Source organism: Argentina anserina, unplaced genomic scaffold, assembly GCF_933775445.1.
Source record: "Argentina anserina unplaced genomic scaffold, drPotAnse1.1, whole genome shotgun sequence".
Classification (NCBI taxonomy): domain Eukaryota; kingdom Viridiplantae; phylum Streptophyta; class Magnoliopsida; order Rosales; family Rosaceae; genus Argentina; species Argentina anserina.
In genome coordinates this window covers 352-19033 of record NW_026089499.1, presented here as the reverse complement: position 1 = coordinate 19033, position 18682 = coordinate 352, and the positions used below count along the sequence as shown (strand labels likewise).

General features: G+C 36.2%; 3 non-coding genes and 1 pseudogene across 3 annotated transcripts; all 4 read right to left on the bottom strand.

The window, feature by feature from the left end:
• Positions 1 to 17242: 17242 nt before the first annotated feature.
• Positions 17243 to 17336, bottom strand: LOC126804776 (small nucleolar RNA snoR69Y). Its single transcript, XR_007673652.1, has one exon. It is a non-coding gene; the product is annotated as a small nucleolar RNA snoR69Y (small nucleolar RNA).
• A 66-nt stretch (positions 17337 to 17402) lies between these two features.
• LOC126804779 (uncharacterized) lies at positions 17403 to 17501 on the bottom strand (annotated as a pseudogene).
• A 75-nt stretch (positions 17502 to 17576) lies between these two features.
• Positions 17577 to 17669, bottom strand: LOC126804781 (small nucleolar RNA snoR69Y). The gene has a single exon (XR_007673655.1). It is a non-coding gene; the product is annotated as a small nucleolar RNA snoR69Y (small nucleolar RNA).
• An 88-nt stretch (positions 17670 to 17757) lies between these two features.
• On the bottom strand, positions 17758 to 17852 carry LOC126804775 (small nucleolar RNA snoR69Y). Its single transcript, XR_007673651.1, has one exon. It is a non-coding gene; the product is annotated as a small nucleolar RNA snoR69Y (small nucleolar RNA).
• Between the last annotated feature and the right edge of the window lie 830 nt (positions 17853 to 18682).

Genomic DNA, 18682 nt, shown 5'->3' with positions numbered 1-18682 from the left:
CTGGAAATGATTCCATGGATATCTTTGCTTTAAAGAAGTTTCTTAACAACCAATTTCGTGTAATATCCTGGAATTTTCTTATTAATTTCAAAGTATTTCTCGAAGTTGATTAAATTGGTGGTGGCCCGATTTTATAGTACGAGGGTGAAAAGGAAAGTTGTCAAGCGAATTATTACTCGGAAATGTTATTGTGAAGAGTCAAAGAGTTGACTTTTGACTCCTTGGTTTTATTAGAAAAATTCCTTCATGACAGTCGTAATGCTCGTTAAAGTTGGAGGTTGTATGAAAAAGTTGTAATCAACAAAATTTCGGGGTTTGTGTCTTTTTGATATGAGCACTTTGTGCTACGTTCTTAATATGTTTTTACCTCCATTTGTACTTTTCTTAACCCTTATTGTTGGAATATCGAGTCATTGAGTCATAATAGGAGTCTTGGACGGTATTGGATGTGTCTTTGTGCTTAAACGAGTTAAAAACGAAGAATTGGTCTAGAGTCCTAATTTGAGTAGGAATCCTTATAGGACTAGGAAACCTAGTTGGATTATGAGTCTTCATCTTTCTACGTTTTGGTCGCATTGGCGATATCTTGAGAGTCCTATTTGCACTAGGAATCCTTATTAGACTAGGAAACGTATCATTTTGGAAAGTCCTACTGGAACTCAAACTCTTATTACGAAACTTTCTTAAATGAACTTTCTTGTTCTAGTAACTTACTCTAGTAAGTTTCCTTTTTGCAAATTAGAAACTTTCCTAATCTAGTTGAGCTCATCTATTACATGTGTCTTTTTAAGACAACTATTGTCTAGATTAAGATATTATTTGCGAATGTATTATCTCTTACTTATGTTTTTCTTTTCTTATTTACAGATTTAAGAGATAATTGGAAGGGATAAGAAAGCCATGTCGTGTGGGATAAGAAGAAGGAGAGCACGGCAAGGCTTGAGGAAGAAGCCACTCACGATTGAATAAGAAGAGGAATCCTATGCCGAGCTACCATTCAGGGAGAATAATTTCGGATTTGATGAGATAATAGAAAGCTTGAGGAAAAGAAGGAAGTTGTGTGCAACAAGGAAGCTTTGCTGCCGTCCAAATTCATCAAGGAAGAGGAGATGCCGTGCCTTATCCTTTCAGCCTTGGAGAAGAAGTATTTGCCATGCATTCAAAGAAGAAATCAAATTTTCAAGGAGAGTCCTGCCCATGCCGTGCAGCCCATGAGAGAAAGAAGGAGATAAAGGCTTATTCTACAAGGAAAACAAGGAGAGCCATTCGATTTAATTGAAGAATAAAATCACAGCCGTGCATACATGGATCAGCCCATCAAAACCCTAGCAGCCTCTCTTCTCCTCCTTCCTCTATAAAAGGCACGGCCTCCGTCACAATTCACCATCTCCATTCTCTCACAAAGCTAGCCGAATTGCTGCCCAAAAATATCCAGAAAATTCAAGCCAAAAACTTAATCCATCTCCACCAAGCCGTGCTCCCCCTCTTGCCTCTCCGAATCCGAATTCATCTTTGCTTCATCCTTCAAGGTTTCTAATGTGTGACTCATCCATGGCTTGTAATTTTTATTTAGGTTTTCTGCAATTTTCGATTTTATTGTATGAATTCTTGGATGATCTTTTCGGTTTCATATATGAAGAATATAAATTCAGACTTCTTTAGTTTTATGTTTTGATTGTACGAACTCATGAAATATGTATGTATGCCGTGTGTAATAGCTTAGGGCAGTAGGATTTTCGAAATAATTTAGGTTTTATTTCAATTAATTCCAAGAATTTGTACATCTAAATCAATGCTTGAAGAAGCCAAGGCCATGGTTCTCCTAAGGGTGCGATTTCATTCACCAAAGTGTTCATTGATTGAATATGCACTTCGTGTTTCAATTATTGATACTTGTTTAGGGTTGTGATAGTTCTAGGAATTTGCATGCTTAATCAAGATGAGAGACGCCATGCTTGTGTAACATGTTTCCAATTCGACTTATTGTGCTTATGTGCTACTTTGTTGTTTAACTAGTACACTTCGTTATGTTGAACTCTTTTAGCATATGTTTAGGATTGAACGCTTTGTTGATTCTAAATAATTATGAAGTCTTAATGATTAGATGCACCGCTTCAGACTCTAATTAGAATTGGAGTTGAAATGGACTTAGAAAGAATCGAAATAATTTGATGCCTATATGTTGTTCTATGAGTGTCATACATGTTTCTTGAGTAGAATTCGTGTTTTGGTTATGTGATGAATGGTTGATCAATTGTATATAAGTAATTTAGGATTTATTTTTAGTAGTTATAGAATCCAAACCAAATTCCCCAATAACATGATAAGTTTTGAGGCCCTTTTGATTCCCCGGACTGAACGATCCATTCTTATTCTATACTAACGACGATGTTTTTCAGGGTATTTTATAGACGTTCTAACCAACGATCTATCATTTTGGCACCGTTGCCGGGGAATTGATTAATTCTCAATGCTTTGAAGTGTTAATCTTATGTTATATTGTGAATTGTATAATTGTATTTTGGTTTCTGTGAATAGTAGTCGTAAATAGTTTTTCTGTGAACAGTAACTCCGAAAGAGTATAGAACGAAATTTTTTATTGTGTATGTTAAGTTGTTATTTGTTATATTGTTGTAGTAGTATGTCTATAGGAAACTTGTTACACATATTTAAATTTTTTTTATTTATTATTATTTTTTTAAGGAAGCTAAATGTTTATTTATGCTTACTTTATTGTAAGTTATAAGGTGAATGGAATATGTAAAGTCCATTTTGGTAATATTAGCTTTAACCCTCCATTTGTACCTTGCAAAGGTCACTTGGGGTTGAGGGCGGCTTTTATTAACACTTTGGGGTCAGTCTAACACAAAAAGTTATTCCGAGCTGAGTAAGGGGCATGCTATTTTCATTACCCTGGTTCAAGGTTTACAAAATTGGATCTCAGAGGCCTATAGACTGACATACATCTCGGTGATGGAGTCGATTGGGAAAACATCATTTCGAGGTTGTGGCCCCCGTGGTGTCCAACAAATGAGTCCTGCCTTGTGACTATCTCTGATTCTAGCTATCCAGCCTTGTGAAACAAAGGAATGAGTTTGTGTCTAGACGACGTACTTAGGCCGCACGTCCACCTCGCTTTATAACTTAGAAAATAACTTTGTATAAATAGATGTATATAGCTTCAAAAGAAAATGATATTCTAATTTTTAAGGTATATCGGATAAAACAAGACCCTTACCTTGAGCTGTCTCAGTCCATTGCACAGTTAGCTCCTCTGCTCCACGTACCTTAAAAGTTAAGACTGTGTGTGAATAAAATCAATTAGACTTAGTTATACTCCTACAGTTGTGCATTTCGAAACATAGAAGAAGTAAAGAAATGAAATTGAACAAAGATACAAAGAGAGTGACGTTTTTGTAAAGGAAGAAAAAGAAACGAAAATTTGTAATTGAAAGAAAGTTGAAGTTTATATTTACTTATACTTGTATTTCATAATTTGTAAAGATACTAATATGTGTGTTCTTTTTAGGCTAATGAATGTCCAAGATTAGTGGTTGGTCCGAAGAGATTAGTGCACGCCTGAAAAGAATTCAACCTCCATCTCAGTTTGATAACGTTTCCATTGAATCAGATTCATTTCACGAAGAAAAATAGTTTGGGTCCATTTCACCATTTCCAAGTACATCAAGTTGTAGTGGGCTCAATACTTTGTTCTTTGAGGATCCGGTGTTGGAATTGTTGACAAGCCCATTTCCCTTGGCCCAGTTGAATTTCAATCTACCTGATCCAAAACCTGAAGTTCAAGTGCCAGATCAAGAAGAAGTAATGGCATCAAATAGAGAACAAAATGGTCAAGTTGAAGGAGCAGTTGGTGGGACAGCGCCCTCTAACATTGCGTACCCTGTCCCGGAGGAGGGAAAGACTACTGATTTCGTTTTGAAGAGTGGATTTCTGCACCATTTGCCCAAGTTTCATGGACTTTTTGGTGAGGATCCTAATCAACATCTCACTCTGTTCCAGTTCAACTGTGAGACTATGTGTCTAAGAGGAGAAGACATTCAAATTGTGAAAATGAGAGCTTTTCCTTACTCATTGGAGGACCGTGCTCAGAAATGGTTATTTGAGGTGCCAGGTGGTAGGATCACATCTTGGAACACTATGGTGAACGAATTCTTGTCCAAGTATTTCCCATCTTCAAGAGTGACTCACATAAGTAAGCAGATCACTGGTATCAAGGAAGGGCTGGATGAGTCGTTTTACAACTACTATGAGAGATTCATGTCTCTTATAGCATCATGTCCAGCTCACGGCAGGTGCATGAGAGTCACTCTAATTCGAACTATGCTCTAGAGGACAAGGTATATAAGTTGTCCAAGATGATGAGCCATTTGATGAACACCAGTGGAGCTCAAGTCTGTGGAATATGTACGGAGGGGCACCCTACTGATCAGTGTCCTTAAGTTGTTTCAAGTGGAGGGTATGAAGAAGTCAATGCCCTTGGTTATCAAGGAGGTCAGAGATATAACCCATATTCAAACACCTATAATCCTGGCCTACGTGATCATCCTAACTTTCGGTGGTCCAACAATGAGAATGTACTAAGGCCACATCAGAATGCTATGCAATTTGGGCTTCGTCAGGTTGGTTTGTTTAGACCACAAGCTCCACTACTCAATATACCACCTCCAAACGTGGCTGCTGCTCCAAATTATGATGAGTTGTTGAAATCCTTAGCTGCTGGGCAAAGTTAGTTGAACACCGTTACTCAAACTTTGGTGGTGGGCCAACAAGCGAATAGCAAGGACATTGCAGAGCTTAAAACGCATATGGGCCAGGTAGTGGACTTCATGGGCCGATTTTATGAGCAAGGGAAGCTGCCAAGTGGTGTCATACCAAACCCTAGAAATGAGCAAGCCCAAGCTATCATGACAAGGAGTGGGCTCGAGCTTAAGGAGAGACCAAATGTTGCCAAGAAGGCCCATACGACCCATGATGTAGTCCTTGAGAGTGAAAGTGACGAAATTACTATGAATATGGACTTTGGGAAAGACCCAGCTACCTCCAAGAAGGAGATGGTGCCGTCCCATGATGCACCCAAAGGTACAACTTCTAACTGAAGTGATTTAGTTAAGACTAATCCCATTTCGTGTGTACCTTTCCCTTCTAGGTTTGCAAAGAGCAAGAAAGATAAATCTGATGAGGAGGTGTTGGAAGTCTTTAAGAAGGTGGAAGTTAACCTTCCATTGTTGGAGTGCATCAAGCAAATTCCCAAGTATGCGAAATTTCTAAAGGAGCTTTGCACTTCACGAAGGAAAACTAAGAAGGAGAAGATAGTGAAGATGAATGACACAGTTTCAGCTGTCATCTAAAGGAAGCTACCCCCTAAGATGAAGGACCCGGAAGTTTTTCTGTCCCATGCAAAATTGGTAACACGTTATTCGAAAATATTATGCTTAATCTAGGTGCTTCAATAAATGTTATGCCTTATAATGTTTATCAATCACTAAGATTATGGCCTTTAAAGAATGATAACGTGATCATCCAATTAGCTGATCGATCTAACAAGTACCCTAAAAGGTATGTTAAGGATGTCCTTGTGCAGGTCAGTCACTTGATTTTTCATGCAGATTTTTATGTGCTAGATATGGAGGTATCACCCTTAGAGACAACTCCACTGCTTGTGGGGAGACCGTTCATGAGGACTGCTAGGACATGTATCGATGTGGCAAATGGGAGCTTATCAATGGAATTCAATGGAGATGTTATCAGCTTCAACGTTTTTGAGGCTATGAAATACCCAGTTTCTAACCTTAACTCGTGCTTCGCTATTGATGTTGTTGATTCTATTGCACAGGTTATGGCAGAAACGTTGGAAGCATAGAAATTAGCTATGGAGCAAGGGGCCGGATTTGACAAGCATGGGGACCGTGTCCCAAGAGAGGAGTGGGCTGATCTTGAGTCCAAGATTTTCGAAATTCTTTGTGAGCTTGAAGCTCAACCGTACAAAGGGTATCCCTCTTTCTTGTCAATTCCCATTTCCACTAACAAATTGTTACCATCTGTGGTTCAGGCTCCAAAGTTAGATATGAAGGAGCTTCCAAATCATTTGAAGTATGTGTACCTTGGAAATGATGATACTCTACCAGTTATTGTGTCATCAACGCTGAGTGAGCAACATGAAGCTAGATTGATTGATGTGCTTAAGAGAAACAAGACCGTTATTGGATGGACTTTGGCGGATAGCAAGGGAATAAGCCCTACAACTTGTGTTCATAGGATATTACTAGAGGATTCCCGGGACTGAACGATCCCTGCTTATTCTATACTAACGATGATATTTTTCAGGGTATTTTATATACGTTCTAACCAACGATCTATCACTTTTTAAAATTTGTTTCTCTTAAAGTTTGTCTGAAATCATTTTCTTATATTTTTAGTTTCCTTTAAAAAAATTTGTGTGCATTTACAACTACTCCTCCTTACACATATACTAGGCAGATGGCCCGCGCATTGCTGCGAGTCAATGTACTATGATAATGGTTCAGGTTTGAACTAATTGTCCGTTCTTAGGCTAAAAGTTACTACTTTGTATCCATTGACCTCCTAAATGACAATTAAACATCTAGAGTTCCAAACAAACAAAAATGTATAAGAGCTAAGCTTGGCTAGTTACATTATTCGAGAGAATATTCCCCAACAGACACTGATTATCTGATTCATCAGAAAAATAGTTGAGCATAAAAAAAAACATTTACATTTTCAATTTAATTTAATTGTAATGTAGCATCTCTTAAGAGCCATCTAGTTCGCTTGTTGTGTGCCCGTAAAACATAGCAACATAGATAAATTATCAAGTTAGAACAGAAAATAAGCTTCACACAGAAAACATAAAAAGAAAAAGGTTCCATAATATAGTTTCACTGATTAAGCGTTCATAATATCTAATGATCATATTTTCACTATGAAACTGTAATTTGATAAACACTAACCAACTTAACTCGGATCATGTATTCATGTATAAGTTTGGCAAAAACAATTTATCTTCGACTATGCATGTTTGAATGAAGATTTGCAACGTTCTGGGACAAACATATAATCTATTTGGATCATATCATAGTACTGTCATTAAGTTACCAATCAAGAGTACGAATTGTAAACTAACAACTGAGCAACAACTCTAGTAGAAATAGAATAGAAAAGGGCAAAAAGAAAATTGCACTACAGGGTATAAATCATAATCAAACAAAAAGAAACCCAATTTCTACTTAATATAAGCTCAATTATATCTATACTCACATAGCCACATACATATACAAATATTGAAACTATAAGATCCGCCTCAGCTGAACGGAACATAATTCTTGTGCTTGCAGGGGATTTGCAACTGAATCAATGAAATGCCAAGTCTTGAAATCAGAGAATAGTCTGCGTACTTAAGAGCCAATAAAAGCAAAATAAATAAAAAATAAATCATCGTTTAACAGATGGAAGAAAAATGACTGAAGTTGCAGAGACATCAAATATAATAAATTACCATTTGAACAACCACTTTGATGATGCCTAACTCATGGAATTATATGCACAGAAGTAGATTTTTTTACAGAAGCTTGACGAAACAAACAATATCACTCTTATCATTCATATAACCATCATATATAAAATCTAAAGAAAAAAAAAACAGTTGGCAAACTATTGTCAAATAGGCATTGTTAGATCTTGGTGCCATAGCGTACTATAAACAGTATATTGTAGCTATAACCTTGTTGTTATGTCCCTCTACCTTCTCTCTCCCTCTTACTCTCCTTCTTCTTACTCTCCTTCTTGCTCCCTCTTTCCTCTCCCTCTCCCTTTCCATCCTCCTCTTCTTATTTGAATACCAATTAGCTTATCTCATGAATTCACATGGCCCCTATAAGATGCAAAAGGGAGTATATCAAGCGTTGTTTAAGAACTGTCATTGGACCGTTTGAGCAACTATTACTGATCCACCCAGAAGAAACAAATCAACAATCCAGAAACACCGCATGCGTTTTTGCTTTCCTTAGTCTCTATTCTGAACTGATGTAAGACATTTACAATACCTGGTAAAATATTTGTAACTTCAAAGCACATAAGCTTCCCCAAAGCTTCAATCTGTAATTTTAGACACAAAAAATCACAGATCACAAAACATTATAAACTCACCGACTTATTAATAACCAAAAAACCACAGCCCCTTACCTTCTCAATTATTATTTCCTTATCGGCAAACAATGTTAACACATGGCTATTAAAAGGAGCATCATACAGGTCAGATATACTGTTATCAGATAAGTGAATCATGAGCTTTTTTCAAAACTGAAAGTCAACTGAAGCAAGATACTTACAGTTCTGATTTACTTCCACACCATTCCATTCTAATTAGAAAAGTGGGAATCCTAACTAATCTTTATTTTCAAAAAGATACCATGGGATTTGACTCAAATGTATTCTGCTTACCATAAAGGCTTTATTATTACTATCTTTGATATAACTTATACTCAAATCAAGCTAGCCACATTGAAACATATTCAATTGCTGAAAGCATACAGCAAGCCTATAACCTAAAACAAACCATCAAATTACAATAACCTGTTGATCAATGCCAAAAACACCCACAGCCCTGAGTGCTACTCCACCAACTATTCTGAGTTCTCTCATAATGGAATTACTACATGAAAACAAAAAGCTACTCCATGAGGAATTAGAACCCTTCAATGTCCCTGTAAAAGAAAGACGATCAACAATAGTGGAAATACCGACATCAGAACTCAGAAATTACAATGGAATTAAAGGAATTATTATTATCATTTTCTTAAAATGAACAAATCTTTAGACTTCAGGGGTTGGCATTTCGTTTACTCAGGTCAAATTCTGTATTCTGGTGGCATACGATAGCAATAAATAGAATTTAAAAAATCAGAGACAACTCAAGTAAGCCAAAACAAGAAGATGAAAACAAATTTTTCTCTGGTTTGTTTAAAACTACTATAAATTAATAAAAAATTTCTTTATTTATCTGAGTACATTGTGACGTTACCATAATCGACTAATGTATACAAAAAATAGTAACTCTAGGAAGCAGGACAGATAGAGACCCAAATCACACCTGTAGTTACTCCATCGACATAATATGTCTTGTTTACATTCACTTGTAGTGTTCCCAGCTCAATCACCTTAGCAAACAATCATGTACATCCAAATCAACCAGATCAGGTTTTTTCCCAAAGACCTCTATAAAACACCTGAAAAGTAATCAAACTCTCACTCCCAAATCAAAGGACCAAGACATGATGCATAGAAATAGCCAGAAGTAAGATCCCAAAGCACCTAGATGCGATCTCATGACAGCAATAAAAAAAGCTTGAAAATTTAAGTAGTTGCACGAACGAACATACATGAGTTGTGATGCATTATGATCATAATGGCCTAAATGCAGCCACTGCTTCATGAGGAAATTAGATGCACAAATACAAGCAGAAATTTATAAATGAATTGGAATTAGCCCGGGGCATCTACAAATGCAAATTCCATCACTCACACACCTGACAGACTAATTTTGATGTAAACTTTAAATTACATGTGACCAGAGTTCAATATGACCTCTTAGATTCAACTCTCTACCTGACTCAATTGGTACACTAAAGACCATCATCCCAAGAAAATCAAAATCCAGAAGGATAAACCAAAGTATAGTCATTGCCTACAAAAACCCAAAATAATAAACAACCAAATCCTAGTTCAGTTTGTTACCCCACGTGATCCTCTCACTGAGTATACTAAAGACCATCATCCCAAGAAAATCAAAATCCAGAAGGATAAACCAAAGTATAGTCATTGCCTACAAAAACCCAAAATAATAAACAACCAAATCCTAGTTCAGTTTGTTACCCCACGTGATCCTCTCACTGAGTATACTCTCCCACGAAACAATAAAAAAAAAACAAATCACAAGCACAACTGCCGTAATTCTCCAAAGAACATTCATTATCAGGTCACCTACCTCTGTCATTTGAACCAAAATTTACAACAGTAAAGTTACCACACAAAAAAAAACAAAAACAAAATCCTGTTAACAGGTTGATACCTTGGGTAATCACCAGGTACCTTGTAATTATATGACAGTCACTCATGATCAGTCCAAATTCATGGCAATTCAAACCCATTCTTTCATCAAAATTGAAATAGTTTGTAGAGACGAAGATGGAAGGTTGCTCACCTTACTGAAAGGACCAATCGCTAAAGCTTGGGGGTTTCAACTGCATGATCAAAGATCCTATTTTACAAAGAAGACACGATATATGTTTAATTCAAGCATGAACCAGGGAATCTAACCTCTCAGATATTACAATTCAAAGACACAGTTAACAGGCAGCCTTAATACATATATGTCTCCAATAAACATACTGCAATAATATCTTCACCAGCCGTGAACAATCAAGGGTGAATAATATGTAGTTCGGCTTATCCATCATATTAGCATCTTCTGCCTAATCTCTTTAATTTCAGACATTGCAAACCAAAATCCATAAAAACAAATTAAGTACAAACCAAGTGTAAAAATTCCAATAATTTGATTTATGGAGTGGAAAATTTGTACAGACCTACTGTAGAGTTGCGTCTCTTCATCTAAGTAAATTTGATGTGAATATCATTGGTAAAATTTCATAAAGTAATCCGCTCAACTATCATTAATTTGAAATCATTTACAAAGCAGTGATCATATCAAACACTATTACTCTATAGAATGCAAGCTATCTTAGTAGCTCGTTTACCTTTCATTTTGTATAAACTATGGTGGAGTCATCAATTAACAAAACATGATACTCAGTGTTTGAATTTACGGCAGGCTATACGGATATATAAATTAATTTCCATTTGGTACCATCTTTGGCCAAAACCTGTAACAGAAATGGCTTGATACTGCAAGGTTGAATGCAGTTGAGTCATTCCCTAATATCATATATATGCAGGAAACATAGCAGCTCTCTACCCAATCAATTCCAAAATTTAAACCATAAAGGCAAAATTTTAAAGAGATTACTTGCAAATCCAAAAACCTTTCCCAAGTTCAGGTGACTTATGCCATCCTCAAGCTCCAAGTGATGCAGTACCAACAGTCTATATCCAAATGCAAACGGATACCAAAACAAAACTGCATAACCAAATACAAGATACACTGATCCTTTAGCTATACAACCCTTACTGAAAACAGATCCAAAGAAAAATAACTATCAAAATGCAGAATTGAATACAGATATCCTGGATCATTAAAGCTGTACCTCCAAAATGCACAGATAGACAGTATCTGAGTAGTGATGCTTTGGAAAATTCACCGTGCAGCTTCAAGCATAGCTTAAACATTAACAAAACATGTCCAAGAGCATGCACTTTTGTGTAGTGATGCTTTGAAAAACTCACCTTGCAGCTTCAAGCATAGCTGAAACATTAACAAAATCTGTCCAAGCACATGCACTTCTGTGTAATGGAGCGAAGGAGGTGGGGTAGCCAGCAGTCCCCACCAAAAGGCTCTGCTATCACAAAGTAACTAGACACCAACCTACAGATATCAAAACACAACAGGTACTCATTAATAAAACACAAAAATATTAAAATTAGTAGAATAAAAGAACAAACGAAAAAGAAAGAAAAAAGGAAAAATCACTTTCTAAATTCAGTGTACCTATTTCATCTATCTGATTAATTCAACTTGATAGATACTTTTATCGTTTGAATAGGAATAAGAACCACAACCCCACTGGATGACAAACCAAAATTATAAATACACTGCTATCTTAAGTTTTAATCACTGCTATCTTAACTGAAAATAACCTCACATAGACTATATTATTTAATCACTGGTATCTTAACTAAGAGTAGTAATCAATCACTGAATAGAGTAACATGCAATATATAGAAATTTAATAGACACATGCAATCAGAGGAAATACAATTTGCATACCATTTGAGCCAACAACAGTTGTTACAGCAGCAGGTATATCCCAGTAATATAATCTGGAAAGCCTAACTACTCCCACCTGCTCAGTTGCCTGAAGATAATTCGACACTAAAGAAAATCACTAATAAAAATTAAATAAGAATTAGCTTAACTATTCCTCTGTGGAAAGATTCAGAGTACTTACTAATCAACTATTGCTTGCAACACAGCCATGAATGAAAATTTAAATAATCGAAACTTGTTCTCATCCTTACCTTAGTGCGCTCTTCCTCCATTTGCTCAAAGTTTCTTCTGATACTATCAGGAATCTTCGGCTTTGTGACAAGCACATTGATAATTTCGATAACTCGGGCATATTGGTACAGTCAACCTGAAGAGCATCTTTCATCCTCTCATCAATCTGCAACAGAAGTGTATATGAACAAACAAAAATGATAAGGCTGCGGATATAATAAAGAGACCAGGCAATAAAATCATACAACAAAAGAGGTCATTGAAATGAGAATTTCCAACATTTGCATAAAATAGTGAATGACCCTAATAATCTAACTAGAACCTTAGTATATCTGCAAAATACCACAGCACTTACGCTATTTTGTGGAAAACTACACTAGTAAATATGATTGGCCACTGCGTGGACAACATAAAATCCAATGCCAGAGCCAATAAAAACAAATTCCCTAAGTTATGCAACAATCCTCTGGTTTACAACACAAACCAAAAAGGGATAACTGTACACTACGGGTGTACAGAAACATACATGAATCAATCATTATTAACTCTTTATAAAAAGACGATGAAGTTTAGGACTACAGCTTACCTGATCAAACACATCAATATAGATCGACATATTGAGAGAATTCAAGCTACAGAACTGATTGATCTCTTGATGAATTTTGTCATAGATCCACATCTTGTCATAGTGCACAACATAATTGAGAAGTGTCTCATACCCATATTCTTTACGCAGCTTGTTCACAACCTGAAAAAAGGCAGTCAAATCAGTGTATATAGATTGCGACTATTTGCACATTACATATCTCTGTTTTTTTTTGGCACTACACGTTATCACATATCAATTGAGTACGTATCTTGAAATGTTAACATTGATGCCTCATAATACTGTACCTCAATCTTCTCAAAGTTAATCATGACACCCCCTTTTGTATGGAATATCCCTCACCTGAAAAAAAATTACCAGAGGTTAAAGTGAAAGATTGGACAGACAAAATTATCAATCTTCAGAGGTTAGATCAGAAAATTACTTGATCGATTTGAAGGATGACTTGAACATGGTCATACTGGGTTATCAGAGACGGCTTGAGATGAAATCCTAAATTTTACAATAGTGAGTAATCTGCTCTGTTGTCGCTCCCAACTTGAAGGGTACAAGAAATCGGAACGAAACACAAACCCCTACTCCTCAGGTCCTTCTTTGACTCTTCATAAGCAACCTAACAAAGTTTAAACCCATGCCAAGACATAAAGGAGCTGGTCAGCTTGATCAACAATAAGTCCATCGACCAACAAATGAAACGTAATAATGTAATATAGCAAGGCAAAGTTGCTAGATATGTCTGCACCCGGCCCACACAGTCATCAATGGATTCTATGTCTAGTCTTTCTTGTTTTATTTGCCATAGTTAATAAATCAAGATCGCATTTCAAATTACATAACCAGAATCACCTAATTAATCAACCTTTAAGATTGATATAAATAAACATTGGTGGTGCGAGTGACAACATAACACGTACGACGCTATCAGGCTCGTTATAGTGAAGATGCATTTACCTACTCGGCACTAACTCCTTTCATCTTCATGCAGTTATCATTCAGCAGCTATATATATAGTCAACAATCATACAAAATTATTAGCAATGATCCAATTCATAATATACTTATTTTCACTCATTAAGCTTATTGTACGTAGTTACATGCATGCACTACTCTATGATACGTATATAAACCTGGCCTCGGGAAACTTACAGTTACTCTCCCCATGAACCTATTTAAGTACAATCAAGGGTTAACTAATCAAATCATTGACTAATAATATATATATATATATATATGAGAGAGAGAAAGAGAGAGAGAGAGAGAGAGAGAGAGATGGGAATATATGTAGCATTGGAGTGTGAGTAACTAATAGTCTAATATATTGAACTTACTGCAGACTGTTGCTGCTGCAGGCACATGTTTGGTGATCCACTGCCCAAGTAAAGTAAGCTCAGGGCCTGCAAAATATGTTAGTAGCTCGTTTACTTTTTATTTTATATAAACTATGACCGAGTCAACAATTAACAAAACATGATACTCAATGTTTGAATTTACTGGAAAATTTGGAAGGCGGGCTTTGCGGATATATAAATTAATTTCCATTTGGTACCATCTATGGCCAAGTGGGAGTCATCATTAACAAAACACAGTACTCATTGCATGAAATAGATAAAAAGCTTGTGAATAAGTAGACATGACCCTTGCACTCAACAGCAACCAATCATCATCTTCAGATGATGATCAGTATAACAAATATGTCATACCTATAACAGAAATGGCGTGATAATGTAAGGTTGAATGTAGTTGAGTCATTCCCTAATATCATATATATGCAGGAAACATAGCAGCTCTACCCAATCAATTCCAAAATTTAAAACCATAAAGGCAAAATTTAAAGAGATTACTTACAAATCCAAAAACCTTTCCCGAGCTCAGGTGACTTATGCCATCCTCAAGTTCCAAGTGATGCAGTACCAACAGTCTATATCCAAATGAAAACGGATACCAAAACAAAACTGCAAAACCAAATAAAAAAGATACACTGATCCATTAGCTATACAACCCTTAAAGAAAACAGATCCAAAGAAAAATAACTATCAAAATGCACAATTGAACACATTCCAGGATCATTAAAGCTGTACCTCCAAAATGCACAGATAGATAGTATCTGAGTAATGATGCTTTGGAAAACTCACCTTGCAGCTTCAAGCATAGCTTAAACATGATCACCTACCTCTCTGTTCTTTGAACCAAAATTTACAACAGTAAAGATACCACCAAAAAACAAAAACAAAAAAAAAACACGTTAACAGGCTATGCGGATATATAAAATAATTTCCATTTGGTACCATCTATGGCCAAAACCTGTAACAGAAATGGCTTGATACTGCAAGGTTGAATGCAGTTGAGTCATTCCCTAATATCATATATATGCAGGAAACATAGCAGCTCGCTACCCAATCAATTCCAAAATTTAAACCATACAAAAATTTAAAGAGATGACTTGCAAATCCAAATACCTTTCCCAAGTTCAGGTGACTTATGCCATCCTCAAGTTCCAAGTGATGCAGTACCAACAGTCTATATCCAAATGCAAATGGATACCAAAACAAAACTGCAAAACCAAATACAAGCTACACTGATCCTTTAGCCATACAACCCTTACTGAAAACAGATCCAAAGAAAAATAACTATCAAAATGCAGAATTGAACACAGATATCCTAGATCATTAAAGCTGTACCTCCAAAATGCACAGATAGATAGTATCTGAGTAGTGAAGTTTAAATGTACACTACGGGTGTACAGAAACATACATTAATAAATCATTATTAACTCTTTAAAAAAAGACTATGAAGTTTATAACTACAGTTTACCTGATCAAACACATCAATATAGACATCTTGCAGAGAATTCAAGCTGCAGAACTGATTGATCTCATGATGAATTTTGTCATAGATCCATGTCTTGTCATAGCGCACACCATAATTGAGAAGTTTCTCATACACATATTCCTTACGCAGCCTGTTTACAACCTGAAAAAAAAGGCAGCCAAATCAGTGTATTTAGATTGCAACTATTTGCAAATTACATATCTCTTTTTTTATTTTTGTGATTAACACGTTATCACATCTCAATTGAGTATCTTGACATGTTAACAATAATGACTCATAATACTGTACCTCTATCTTCTCAAAGTCGGTCATGACACCCCCTTTTGTACCGCATGGAATATCCCTCACCTCATAAATAACCAGAGTTTAAAGTAAAAGATTGGAAAGACAAAATTATCAATCTTCAGAGGTTAGATCAGAAAATTACTTGGTGGATCTGAAAGGTGACTTGAACATGGTCATATTGCGTTTAGATCAGAAAATTACTTGATCGATCTGAAAGGTCACTAGAACATGGTCATATTGTGTTATCAGAGACAGCTTGAGAAGAAATCCTAAATTTTACAATAGTGAGATATAGGCATAGTTAAAGACCATTGCAAACGAGGAACTATTCAATGCACATTACCTGTATCAGTAATAGTCTTTAAAAGAGCAACTCCAACATGACCTTCCGGGACTTGGTGCAAGATCGCAAAGCTACTGCTAATGGTTGATATCAGTAATAGTCCATACCAATTATAAAATTAGAACACTTGAGTGGCTAACTTACCGTAGTAAATGGCAAAATTATATCCAACATATTACAACTATGACTCCGAACCACACCTCACAACTCATTTCAATATACCCTCTACAATGCTATGAAACCCTCTTCAAATTCCTTCCATGTTTCCATATTCATTGCGCATCTGCTTCCACTCATTATATGATCTAAGGGCTGAAAGACAATCAACAACGTCCCTGCTGATCCTGCCTCTAATGTGTCCTGAGACATAACATAAAACATGGCAACAACCTCCCCATAAACAATGCAGGCACTGTAACAGTTAACATAAATTATAAACAGATAATCTGCCCTTCTACCCTTCCAAGATCAGAAGCTTCAAAAGCGGGCAGCTTCAACTCTTCAGCAGCAACCAGGAAGTTTCGGACATTCTCAAAGTACTGATAACCATGCAAGGGTTCAGATCAAATGATAAAAATGATAAACATATTAGAACATGATATCTGTCCATTAACAAAAAAAAGGCAGATATATCACCTTCACTTTCTTTCTTTGCTTCTTCTCATTAACCAAACCAAGATGAATATACATAAATGAAAGGATAGCAAATAAAATACTTTGGGCACCGATATGGGTTATCTTGTTTATGGCATCAGACCATTTCTCCGACGGATTAAGGATCAAAGTATACATTAATGAAAGGATAGCAAATGAAATACCCTGACAGCGATATGGGTTATCTTGTTTATGGCAGTGCATAGGATCAAACCATTTCTCCGATGGATTAAGGATCAAAGTATGGTTTCATCACAAGACCTCAACTTCTTTCATTACATAACCAAACAATATTATCAATGATTTATCCTGAATTTAAGCTCAGATATCTGTGGATAAAGGCTATTCCCGGACCGCAAAAGGTCCATAATGAGCTGGGATTCACATATATCATCATTGCAGTAACAAAACAGAAACAATCAAACATTGGCAAAAAACCTAAACATGGATGAATATTACAGCTTCAATTAGAACCTGAGTTCAGATATATGTGAACAAAGTCTATTCCAAGACCACAAGACCACAAAAGTCCATAATGAGCTGGGATACACATTATCATCATTGCAACCACAATAACAAACATGAGTACAATGGCCTCACAAAACACCCAATCCAAACATCGATCAATATTACTGCTTCAATTAGAACCTGGGCTCAGATATACGTGAACAAAGTCTACTCCAAGACCACATAAGGTCTCATATTGAGCTGGGATACACATTATCATCATTGCAACCACAAGAACAAACATGAGTATACAGTGGCCTCACAACCAAGTCCTAAACTTCTAACATAAAACTACAGCAATGGCTTGTATGAGACATTTGAATCAAGGCTCAGATACATGTGGATAAAGTCAATTCCCAGACCAAGAAAGGCCTCATAATGAGCTGGGATTCACATCTATCATCACTGCAACTAGTATCTCTTACTATTATCACATGAGCAATACACTGATCGTTATCAAACATGTTCCAAGTTTACCAGGCCTATTTCATAATTTGTAAAGTAACAGACTCATATCAGTCAAAAGAGTAAGCGATGTTGCCAGAAATGCAAGACAAATACCTCATTGATGGCCAAGATTTTCCCATTGCTCTTCTTCACCTTCTTCAAGTTCCTCACCAAGTACCTAAACAAAACATCCAAACAAACAAACAAACATATAACCCAGGTAAAAATAAGATCCGAAAAAACATAACCAGCAATCAAAAGAACTAAATTGATATCACTTTATAAACAGAGTCTAACTAATGACTTTGTTTATATTGAGTTCTCTCTAAGATTTAAAGTTCCAATCTTTAAGTACAAGTTTCAATCTTTAAGGAGTCAAAACAAAAAAGCTTACCAAAATTTGGATTTGGCATGGACCTCATTGGTGTGCCATGTGGAAGATCTTGGGATGCTCATCCTTCTCAGTTGGGAGAGCTCTCCCCACAACCTGATACTGATGATACTGTTTGTACACACAACAACAAAAACCAAGCAAATCATTAAAACCCAGAATCATAAACCAATAAAAGCACGTAAAGTGTAGCAGGGAAACAAGAGTCCATGTGAAAACTGGGGATGGGGGAAGAAGAAAGAAGAGGGTATACCCTGAAAGGAGCCATTTTGAGACCCACAAAGCTTTCAAGCCACTTCACAGCTAGGTGGAGATCAGTATTACGTGATATCTGCTCCAATAATATACCACACCAGAAATTAGTGAAGTATTCTGGTTGCACAAAGCGCAACAGGCAAACGGAACACC